We start from the raw sequence: 10,604 nt of genomic DNA, 5'->3' as shown, positions 1-10,604 counted from the left end.
GTCTCTGTCTCTCTCTACCCCTCTCCTGCTCTCTCTCTCTCTCTCTCAAAAATAAACATTAAAAATTTATTTTATTTTTTAAAATTTACATCCAATTTAGTTTGCATACAGTGCAACAATGATTTTGGGGGTAAATTCCTTAATGCCCCTACTCATTTAGCCCCCCCCCCCACACAATCCCTCCAGTAGGGATTGTTCTCCATATTTAAGAATCTCTTACGTTTCATCCCACTCCCTGTTTTTATATTATTTTTGCTTCCCTTCCCTTGTGTTCATCTATTCTGTGTCTTAAAATCCTCATATGAGTGAAGCCGAGTAACACTCCATTGTATATACATACCAAATCTTCTTTATCCATTCATCCATTGATGGACATTTGGGCTCTTTCCATACTTTGGCTATTGTTGATAGTGCCTCTATAAACATTGGGGTGCATGTGTCCCTTCAAAACAGCATATCCCTTGAATAAATACCCGGTAGTGCAATTGCTGGGTTGTAGGGTAGTTCTATTTTTTATCCAATTTTTCATAGTGATAAACATTAAAACTCTGTATTAAAGGGAATGCACTTAATTAAAGACATTTTTGGGGTGCATGGCTGGCTCAGTCAGAAGAGCATGTAACTCTTGATCTCAGGATCATGAGTTCCAGCCCCATACTGGGTGTAGAGATTACTTAAATTAAAAAACAAACAAAAAACAAAAAACAAAAAAAAAACTTAAAAGAAAGACTTTTTTTCATAGTTAAGACATTCCATTGGTACAAAATTCAAGAAGTACAAAAGATATTAAAGGAGGAAAAAAGTAATGAACTTCCCACTGATGTGAAATGTTGAGGTCCAGGGGCAAACAGTCAAGAAAGAGTTCTTGAGACATCTCCGGTGCAAAAAGCGTGGTTTTATTAAAGCACAGGGACAGGATCCGTGGGTAGAAAGAACTGCACTGAGATTGTGAGGAGTGGCTGATTATATTCCTTCAAGTTGGGAGGGGGTTCGGGATAGCTTAAGACTCTAAGGAATTTGGAATCAAGGTTTTCAGGTCACTGAGTGGTTCACTATTAGGAAAAGGTCATTTACTACTGTCTAGTAAAACATTAGTCATGAGACCCTTCAGGTGTATATCAGTGGGCCATATGCTTGGAGGATGCTTGCTAACCTGTATCTTGGAGGGTAGAAATAAAGGAAGTTTCCAAAGGGGTTTTTATATGTTACAGACTTACAGGGGTGCCTGGGTGGCTCCATTGGTTGGACCCATGATTTCGGCTCAGGTCATGGTCTCGCGGTTCTTGTGACTGAGCCCCCAGTTGGGCTCTGTGCTGACAGCGTGGAGCCTGCTTGGGATTCTCTCTCTCCCTCTCTTTCTGCCTTTCTCCCACTCACACACATGTGCAGGAGCTCTCTCTCTCTCTCCAAATACATGAGCATTAAAAGAAAAAAAAAAAAAAAAGACAAGATCCTGGAGGTTGGGCTAATGTCAAGCTAAGTTCCCTTTTGCCTTTAGCAAAGTATTAACATCAGGGGAGTTGAGTTTCTTGAGGAAGGTCACTCTGCCTGTCTCAAGAACCTGTCAATGGGCTGTGAATGTAAGGAAGTTTAATTATTTTTCTTTTGCCTTTGTTCTCTAATCACTACCTCTGTTGTCCAATGTTTGTACTAAAGATGCTCCTGGCTACCACTAACAGTGGCTTAAACAATAAACAGTGCATTTTCTGACTTAATAAGAGATCCAGAGATAAATGATTCCAGGCTAATAAACTCAGCAATTCAATGATACCAGAGTTCCTGATCTGCAATTCTCTTAGGTTTCCTTCATGGTCTCAAGATTGCTGCGACAACTCAAAGAGTCAGGACATTTCCCAACTTTACCTAAAAATCCTAAAGAGGAGTTTACCCTCTAGTCTCTTCCTAATCAGTAACAAAACTCAGAAGCCCCTAATAGACTACTTTTGTTTCATTGGCCAATATTTTGTCACATAGACATGCCTAAAACAATCACTAGCAGGGAGAATAAGTACCATAATTGGCTTATGCCAATCAATATTTACCTCTTGGGGCTGAAGAAATCCTTTTCTCCTGAAGTCACATCTGAGCAAAATGTGGGCTCTGTCAGCAAAGGAAGAAATAGGGGAGAATGGCTTTTCGGTAAGCATCCAATCAGTCTGCCACGCGTAGCCTCACATTTCGTCTTCCCAAAGGCCACCATACTTAGCTGTTTCTTGTGTCTACCCAGAGGCTGTGCACATATGCAAACGAAATAAACATCTGCTTCTCTTTTTTAAATCTAACAGCCCAGATAAATGTATATAGGACTGCTTATTTTTTTATTTTTTCATTATTAAAAAAATTTTTTTTAATGTTTATTATTTTTGAGAGAGAGAGAGAGAGAGAGAGAGCAAGCAAGGGAGGGGCAGAGAGAGAGGGAGACACAGAATCGGAAGCAGGTTCCAGGCTCTGAGCTGTCAGCACAGAGCCCCACGTGGGGCTCGAACTCACAGACCACGAAACCACAAGAGCTGAAGTCGGCCACCTAGGCGCCCCTATGTTTTAATAATTTTTTTAAGTGTTTATTTATTTTTGAGAGAGAGAGTGTGTGCGTGCATGTGTGAATGAGAGAGGGGCAGAGCGAGAAGCTGACAGAGGATCCAAAGCAGGCTTTGGGGCTGAGAGTTGAGAGCCCAATGCAAGTCTCCAGCTCACAAAATGTGTGATCATGATCTGAGCCAAAGTCAGACACTCAGCCCTCTGAGCCACCCAGGTGGCCCTTCTTTTTTTATTTTGTAATACCTGTATGGTATATTTCTTTGTATGGACAAATCATGTCTTATTTAACTAGTTCTTATTGATAGACATATAAGTTTTCCCAGTCTTTTGAATGTATATTTTAAATTAAATTAAATTAAATTTTATTATTATTGTTTAAGTAAGCCTCGTGAACAGCTTGGAGCCTAATGTGGGGCTTGAACTCACAACCCTGAGATCAAGACCTGAGCTGAGATCAAGAATTGGAAGGGGGCGCCTGGGTGGCTCAGTGGGTTAAGTGTATGACTTGGTTTTTGGATCAGGTCATGATCTCACAGGTTTGTGTGTTTCAGCTGAGATGACAGGCTCAGCGCAGAGCCTGCTTGGGATTCTGTACCTCTGTCTGCTCCTCCCTTGCTCCCTCTCTCTCTCTCTTCTCTCTCAAAAATAAATAAATAAACTTAAAAAAAAAAGGGCCCGGTGCTTGTGGCACCTGGCTGGCTCAATCAGTTAAGCATCTAACTCTTGGTTTTGGCTCAGATCATGTCATGGTCTCATGTTTGTGGGATTGAGCCCCGAGTCTGGCTCTGGACTAATGGTGCAGAGCCTACTTGTGATTCTCCCCTCCCCACCCCCCCCCCCGCCTCTGCCCCTCCTCCATTCACCCCCCCATCTCAAAATAAATACATAAACATTTTTTTTAACGTTTATTTATTTTTGAGACAGAGAGAGACAGAGCATGAACGGGGGAGGGTCAGAGAGAGGGAGACACAGAATCTGAAACAGGCTCTGAGCTGTCAGCATAGAGCCCGACTTGGGGCTCGAATTCACAGACCGCGAGATCATGACCTGAGCCGAAGTCGGCCGCTTAAACGACTGAACAACCCAGGCACCCACATAAACATTTAAAAACAAACAAAAAAAGAGTTGGATGCTTACCTGACTGAGCCACCTATGTACCCTGGAATGTATATTTTTATTTAAAAAAATTTTTTTAATGTTTTATTTATTTTTGAGAAAGAGAGAGAGACAGAGTATGAGCTGGGCAGGGTCAGAGAGAGAGGGAGACAGAATCCACAAAACAGACTCCAGGCTCTGAGCTGTCAACAGAGACTGACGCGGGGCTCGAACCCGTGAACCACGAGATCATGACCTGAGCCTAAGTTGAACGCCCAACCGACTGAGCCACCCAGGCGCCCCGAATGTATATTTTTAAATATTTATGATAGATATTCCCCAATCGTCTTCTGGAAGTACAGCACCTTTTTGCTAGCCCATCGTCAGTGGAACGATACATTTTTTTTTTTTTTTTTAATTATGGTAAGTGAGGGGCACCTGGCTGGCTCAGTTGGAGAAGCATGTGACTCTTGATCTTGGGGTCATTAGTTCAAACCCCATATTGGGTGTAGCAATTACTTAAATTAAAAAAAAAATACTTTAAAAAATGTCAAAGTAAATAAGTAGATGATAGTAGATAGGGAGAGAGAGAGAGAGAGAGAGAGATGATAGATAAGAATATGGTAAAAGGTACATAACACCATGAACACATAAACCATATGTACATTTTCCTTGAGATACCCCAGCCAATGCCAGAAAAAGCAAGACTGGCTATATTCCACAGCTACTCTCCCTGCAGCTACCCACACCAGCTAACCACAGGAAACCGGAGACCCCATCTCCACCTACTGGTCTTCACTTCCAACCATAGTTTAATCTGTACTGCCAGATGGCCGACTCTCTTAGAAGTGCCTCTCAGAACTAAATGCCACATGCATCACATTCTGCTTTGTTTTGGCCATCACTCAAAGTGTAAGCTCTGCTGGTCAGCTATCACCTAACAAGTGGTCGTCCACACACTGCTCTGTAACTCTGTAATACATCTTCTAATCTAACCATGGAGTCCCCCACCTTCCTTTCCATCCCTCCAAGGAGTCCTCTGGAATTCGCCCTCTGTGATTAGCAATTTTTCCTGTGACTTTGCCTCAACTTCTTTTTATTCATTTTTTTAAGTAAATTCTACACCCAATGTGGGGCTCAAACTTAGGACCCCAAGACCAAGAGTTGCATGCTGTAGCAACTGAGCCAGCCAGGCACCCCTAGTCATCTTTTTATAAGGCATGCTCTATTCTTGAGGTGTCTGGCTGGCTCAGTAGACGCAGTGTGCAACTCTTGATCTTGGGGTTGTGAGTTCAAGGTCCGTGTTAGGTGTAGAGATTATTTAAAAATAAAATCTATTTTTTTATGTTTATTTATTTATTTTGAGAGTGAGAAAACAAGCAAGGGAGGAGCAGAGAGAGAGAGAGAATCCCAAACAGGCTCCACACTGAAGTGTGGAGCCTGACATGGGGCTCAATCCCACAAACAATGAGTGCACAACCGGAGCCAAAATCAAGAGTCCGACTTCTGACCCAGTGAGCCACCTAGACACCCCAAAATGAAATCAATCAATCAATCAATCAATGCAAGGTGCAAGAAGCTCCTGGGTGGCTCAGTCGGTTAAGTGTCCCGACTCTTGATTTCAGTTCAGGTCAAGATCACAAGGTTGTGAGATCAAGCTCCCCACCAGGCTCCAAGCTAGGCATAGAGCTTGCTTAAGATTCCCGTTCTCTCCCTCTCCCTCTACCCGTCCTCTACTCTTTCTCTCTCTCTCTCTCTCTCTCTCTCTCTCTCAGAAAAAAAAAAAAAAAAAAAAAAAAAAAAGCATGTTCTATTACTTTGCAGAAAATGAAATCTGGTTTTCCCCTGAGGGCAACATGAGGCTAGAGCCTCATAACTGGAGAAGCTTATATCTCACACTGCACAAACCTCTGAATGGGGGTAAATGTAAGAGATGTTCTTCTTGTTCCAATGTGCTCTCCCTTTAAATATTCACATCGGGGCACCTCAGTGGCTCAGTCGTTCTCCCCCACTTGGACACGCAGGTGTGCCCACACACACTCTCTCTCTCAAAATAAATTAATAAACTTTCTTTTTTAAAAAGGTTATTTATTTATTGGGGGAGGGTGGGGAGGGCCAGAGAGAGAGAGAGAGAGAGAGAGAGAGAGAGAACATCAAGCAGGCTCCACACTGTTATCACAGAACCCATGCAGGTCTCGAGCTCACGAAGTGTGAGATCACGACCAGAGCCAAAAGCAAGAGTTGGATGCTTAACCAACGGTGTCACCCAGGCACTCCAATAAATAAACTTAAAAAAAAAATTAATAAAAATAGAAACAAATAAACAAATAAATAGTTTTAAAAATTGAAAAATCTCGGGGCACCTGGGTGGCTCAGTCGGTTAAGCCTCTGACTCCGGCTCAGGTCATGATCTCGCAGTCTGTGAGTTTGAGCCCCACGCCAGGCTCTGTGCTGACAGCTCAGAGCCTGGAGCCTGTTTCGGATTCTGTGTCTCCCTCTCTCTCAGACCCTCCCCCGTTCATGCTCTGTCTCTCTCTGTCTCAAAAATAAATAAACGTTAAAAAAAAAATTGAAAAATCTCACATCATTTAGCTCTGCCACGCCTCCCATTCTCTATTACCTTCCTGAACACTCCTCCTCATTCATTGGTGACTTTGCTGTTGGCATGCATTATTCCTCCCTGCCCTGAGTTTTACTACCATTCTGGGTAATTTCATTGAACAAATAGATACCTCATCCCAACACCTTCACATCTCGGTTCCTTGATTTTATCTGGGCACCTTCTCTCCCACGTCACCAGAGCCTCCTTTCTCCAGTCATGGAATGGAACATATCATCACTTCCAAAATCATCAGCTCATATATCTCACATCATGACCTCAACCTCCTATCTGTTCTGTTTGTCCTACCCGCTGTTTCCACAAGTCTCTTTCTACCTCACTGGAGACTCCATTGATCCTTCTTCCTATGCAATCTTTCCCTGATTGCATTTCCTGATTTCAATCATTTTCTTGCCAACACTTTATTTACTCTTTCTAATCAGCCCTTTCTGGAAGTTTAAGGAAAAATATTTGGCCAAAGATCAATGAAAATCCCTTCTCCTTGCCAGGCACCAAATTTATTACCAGGCTATTTTATAAAACTGTGAATGAAAAGTTCAGAACTTCAGGAGGTAGACATTATTCAAAAGCATTTTTCTGCCAAGACTTTTTATTTTCTTTAAAACATTTTTATTTTTATTTATTTTTGAGAGAGAGAGAGTGAGAGAGCATGAGCACAGGAAGGGCAGAGGGAGAGGGAGAGAGACACTCCCAAGCAGGCTCCACACCCAGCACAAAGCCCGACTCAGGGCTCGATCTCATGAAGCCTGAGATCATAACCTAAGCCAAAATCAAGAGTCTGAAGCTTAACTGACTGAGCCACCCATGCACCCCTAAAACATTTTTTAAAGTTTTACTTATGATCAAACCCTAAGTCAGGCTTTGTGGTGAGCATGGAGCCTGCTTAAGATTCTTTCTTGGGGTGCCTAGGTGGCTCTGTCAGTTAAGCATCCAACTTTGGTACAGGTCATGATCTCACGATTCCTGGGTTCGAGCCCTGGGTTGGGCTCTGTGATGACAACTCAGAGCCTGGAGCCTGCTTCAGATTCTGTATCTCCCTCTCTCTCTGCCCCTTCCTTCTCGTGCTCTGTCTCTCTATCTGTCTCTCAAAAATAAACATAAAAAAAAAAAGGATTCTTTCTCTCTCTCCCTCCCTCACTCTCTCTTAAAAAACAAACAGGGGCGCCTGGGTGGCTCAGTCAATTGAGCGTCCGACTTCAGCTCAGGTCATGATCTCGTGGTTCGTGAGTTCAAGCCCTGCGTCTGGCTGTACTGACAGCTCGGAGCCTGGAGCCTGCCTCTGATTCTGTGTCTCCCTCTCTCCGCCCATTCCCCGCTCATGCTCTGTCCCTCTCTATCTCTCAAAAATGAATAAACGTTAAATTTAAAAAAAATGTTTAAAAAAATCAAATAAACATGGGAATGCAAACTGGTGCAGCCACTCTGGAAAACAGTATGGAGTTTCCTCAAAAACTTAAAAATAGAACTACCCTAGGAGCCAGCAATTGCACTAGTAGGTATTTATCCAAGGGATACAGGTGTGCTGTTTCGAAGGGGCACATGCACCCTTATGTTCATAGCAGCGCTATTGACAATAGCCAAAGTATGGAAAGAAAGGGAAACCAAAAAGAATATAAAAACAGAGAGGGGGGGAAAACATGAAAAACTCTTAAATATAGAGAACAAACTAGGGTTACTGGAGAGGTTGTGGAGGGAGATGGGCTAAATGGGTAAGTAGATTCCTTAGTGGAAGGAATCTACTTCTGAAATCATTGTGGCACTATGTGGTAACTAACTTGGATGTAAATTAAAAAATAAATAAATTTTTAAAAATCCAAAAACAAACAAACAAAAACCAACAAAACACACAAAGATTTAATCCCTCTCTGTGTACTCTGTCCCAACTAGCCTTTTCAGGGACTTCAATTCCTCAAGAGAGAGTTATTTGTTCATTCCCTTTGACTTCAATCTCAATATTGGATCCTCCCTAGCAGTATTCAAATACATCCTAGTCTCTGGCATCATAAAGCAAATAAGAAACTGCTCTTCAGCCCCACAACCCCCTCCTAGCACCACATCCCTCTGCTAACACCACCATTTCTGTCTTCTTTCTTCTTCCAGTCACAGTCATTTTAAAAAAATTAGTATTTACATAAGATCCTTTCATTCTCCTACATCAAGGGTCACAACTAAGCATCTAGAATTTATAAGCACTCCAAAGATCTGTTGAAATGTAAAATCCAGTTTAAAAAAGTATTAGCTCGGGGCGCCTGGGTGGCTCAGTCGGTTGAGTGTCCGACTTCAGCTCAGGTCATGATCTCACAGCTCGTGGGTTCGAGCCCCGCATTGGGCTTTGGGCCAACGGCTCAGAGCCTGAAGCCTGTTTCAGATTCTGTGTCTCCCCTTCTCTCTGCCCGTACCCTACTCGTGTTCTGTCTCTCTCCGTCTCTCAAAAATGAATAAACGTTAAAAAAAATTAAAAAAAAAAAGTATTAGCTCGGGGTGTCTGACCCTTTTTTCCTTTTAATTAAAAAAAATTTTTTAATGTTTATTTGTTTTTAAGAGAAAGAGAGAGCATGGGGGAAGAGCAGAGAGGGAGGGAGACACAGAATCCGAAGCAGGCTCCAGGCTCTGAACTGTCAGCACAGAACCTGACATGGGGCTCGAACCCACAAACCATGAGATCATGACCTCAGCCAATGTCGGATATTTAACCAACTGAGCCACCCAAGGCACCCCCAATTTTTTTAATGTTTATTTTTATATTTGAGAGAGAGACTGAGCGCAAGTGGGACAGGGACAGAGAGAGAGAGACAGAATCTGAAGCTGGCTCTAGGCTTGAGCTGTCAGCACAGAGCTTGACACAAGGCTCAGAATCATGAACCGTGAGTTCATGACCAAGGCTGAAGTTGGACGCTTAACTGAGCCACCCAGGCCCCCCCCCCCCCTTTTTTTAAGAGAGAGAGAGAGAGGGTCATAGAGCAGGGCAGAGAGAGAGAATCCCAAACTGGCTTCTTGCTCAGCATGGAGCCCAATGTAGGACTCAATCCCACACCCCTGGGATCATGACCTGAGCCAAAATCAAGAGTCTGACACCCAACTGACTTAGCCACCCAGGTGTCCCTAAGTGTCAGATTCTTAATTTCAGCTCTGGTCAAATCTCAAGGTTCCTGAGTTTGAGCCCCAAGTAGGGCTCTGCACTGACAGCTTGGAGCCTGCTTGAGATTCTCTCTCTCCCTCTGTTCTGCTCCTGCTAGTACTCCCTCTCTCTTTCTCTCTCTCAAAATACATAAATAAACTTTATTAAAAAATAAAAGTAAAATATTAGCTCAATATAATGTGGAAGGAAAACTGCAAAAACCAAAACTTGAATTACTTTTATTATTATTATTAAAAAAATTTTTTAGATTTATTTATTCTTTTTTTTTAATTTTTTTTTAAGTTTATTTATTTTTGACAGAGACAGAGTGCGAGCATGAGCTGGGGAGGTGCAGAGAGAGAGAGGGAGACACAGAATCCAAAGTAGGCTCCAGGCTCCAAGCTCCAAGCTGTCAGCACAGAGCCTAATGCGGGACTTGAACTCATGAACTGTGAGATCATGATCTGGGCCGAAGTCAGACACTTAACCGACTGAGCCACCCAGGCGCCCCTAGATTTATTTATTCTTGAGAGAGAGACAGAGACAGAGCATGAGCGGGGGAGAGTCAGAGAGAAGGAGACACAGAATCTGAAGCAGGCTCCAGGCTCTGAGCTCTCAGCACAGTGCCCGATAAGGGGCTTGATCTCACAAACTGTGAGATTATGACTTGAGCCGAAGTCTAACGCTTAACCGACTGAGCCACCCAGGTGCCCCTTATTATTATTATTTGAGAGAGAGAGAGAGAGAGAGAGAGAGAGAGAGAATCCTAAGGAGGGTCCATGTTCGGCTCAGAGCCTGACTGCGGCTCTATCCCGTGACCCAAGCCAAAATCAAGTGTTGGCTACTCAACCAGGTGAGTCATCCAAGCGTGCTGAATTACTTCTAAGCAAATTAAAAACTTCATTAAATTTCCAGTACGCTTTTCATAAAAATTCTATTTCACTGAAAACCTGCAGGTTGGATTTTTCTCACTTGTTAAGAATTCCTATAGAGAATAAGCTGGTGGCTGCCATAGGAAAGGTGGGTGAGGTTGATGGGTGAAATACATAAAGGGGATTAAGAGGTACAGCCTTCCAGGCACCTGGCTGGCTCAGTCAGTGGAACATGTGACTCTTGATCTCGTGGTCTTGAGTTTGAACCCCACATTGGGTATAGAAATTTAAAAAATAAATTAAAAAAAAGAAGAGGTACAGGCTCCCAGTTACAAAATAAATCATGAAGGTGAAAAGTACA

This window comes from Panthera onca, chromosome D2 (assembly GCF_046562875.1).
Source record: "Panthera onca isolate mPanOnc1 chromosome D2, mPanOnc1 haplotype 2, whole genome shotgun sequence".
NCBI classification, from domain to species: Eukaryota; Metazoa; Chordata; class Mammalia; order Carnivora; family Felidae; genus Panthera; species Panthera onca.
Note: the sequence above shows the minus strand (reverse complement) of the source record.